The sequence below is a fragment of the Haliotis rufescens genome, unplaced genomic scaffold, assembly GCF_023055435.1.
Source record: "Haliotis rufescens isolate VD_foot unplaced genomic scaffold, xgHalRufe1.0.p SCAF_8, whole genome shotgun sequence".
Taxonomy (NCBI): Eukaryota; Metazoa; Mollusca; class Gastropoda; order Lepetellida; family Haliotidae; genus Haliotis; species Haliotis rufescens.
In genome coordinates this window covers 29,985,752-29,987,034 of record NW_025964372.1, presented here as the reverse complement: position 1 = coordinate 29,987,034, position 1,283 = coordinate 29,985,752, and positions in this window count along the sequence as shown.

Here is a 1,283-nt window from a genome sequence, read left to right as displayed (position 1 = left end):
GATGTTTTTGTGTTATGTTTTACCCCTCTCTGACATTGCTGGAATATTGCTACAAGTGACATAAAAGCAAGACTAGTGACATGAGAATAAACATGTCCATTGCAGGAAAGCATTAAGACATATTAGGACATATGCTTCTATCTGCCTTATTTGGAAAGTTAAAACACTTCCAGTTTACATGGCTTAATTTAAACAATTGCAACTTTAGAAAGCACATGTGAAATGCAGTCGTGTGCCTCTAGCTTAAAGGGGAAGTGTACACGCAAAAATCACTTTTTCTAAACAAAACGCAATTTTAGAATTAATTAGTATCTGTGTTTGAAAATATACACTCATTTTTTTCACAGTGAAAGTAGGAAGCTCACAATAGTGTGAAAATGATATGTCGTTATGAGGCCTTCGTTTTTCGAGCTAAACAGGCCTGAGTTATCCCCCTTAGATTATGACGTAATTGGTGCCAATTCAACTGGGTCCCTGTCTATTCTCAACGCAAAAGATATCAAGTACCAGTTTGCGGTAAAACAACATGGCCTACGACACACTCCGGCGCAGTGGTGACTCAGCATAACACTATGCTGGCTGGCATCTGAGACGCTAGAATCACACACCTAGACCTACACCACGTGAAGCGGCTCTAACAAAGCATGATGACGTCATAATGTTTATCAATTGGCACCAATGACGTCATATTGCAAGGGGCATAAGCCATGCTGTTTTTGTTGTGGAAATAGAACACTTGGTAAATGTGAAAAATATAAATCGTTTTAATGCGAAAAATATGTTAATTAATTGTGATTATTTATATTTTTGTCTATGACACTTCTAGGTTAACACTTTTAATGTGGAAAAAGTACAAGAAAAATAGGTTAATTTCCGTGTGAACTTGCCCTTTAATAACCAAGTTCTATGCACTTCTGGTCTAATGACATCGATCGTCAATCTCTGCCATTAGTTACCAAAATATATCAAATATGAGTACCGTTGTATTAAAATTGTCTCTCCCATTCTGAAATTATACTGGTGACAAGTTTTTCAGCGTGTGAATGACTAAAAACCAACACCTCTGACTGGTCTTCTTTCAGCGAGAGGGCGGTCGGGTAGCCTAGTGGTTAAAGCGCTCGCTTGTCACACTGAAGACCCGGGTTCGATTCCCGACATGGATACAATGTGTGAAGCCCATTTCTGGTGTCCCCCGCCGTGATATTGCTGGAATATTGCTAAAAGCGGCATAAAACCATATTCACTCACTCACTCTTTCAGGGAGTTTTACACTCTAATGGCTG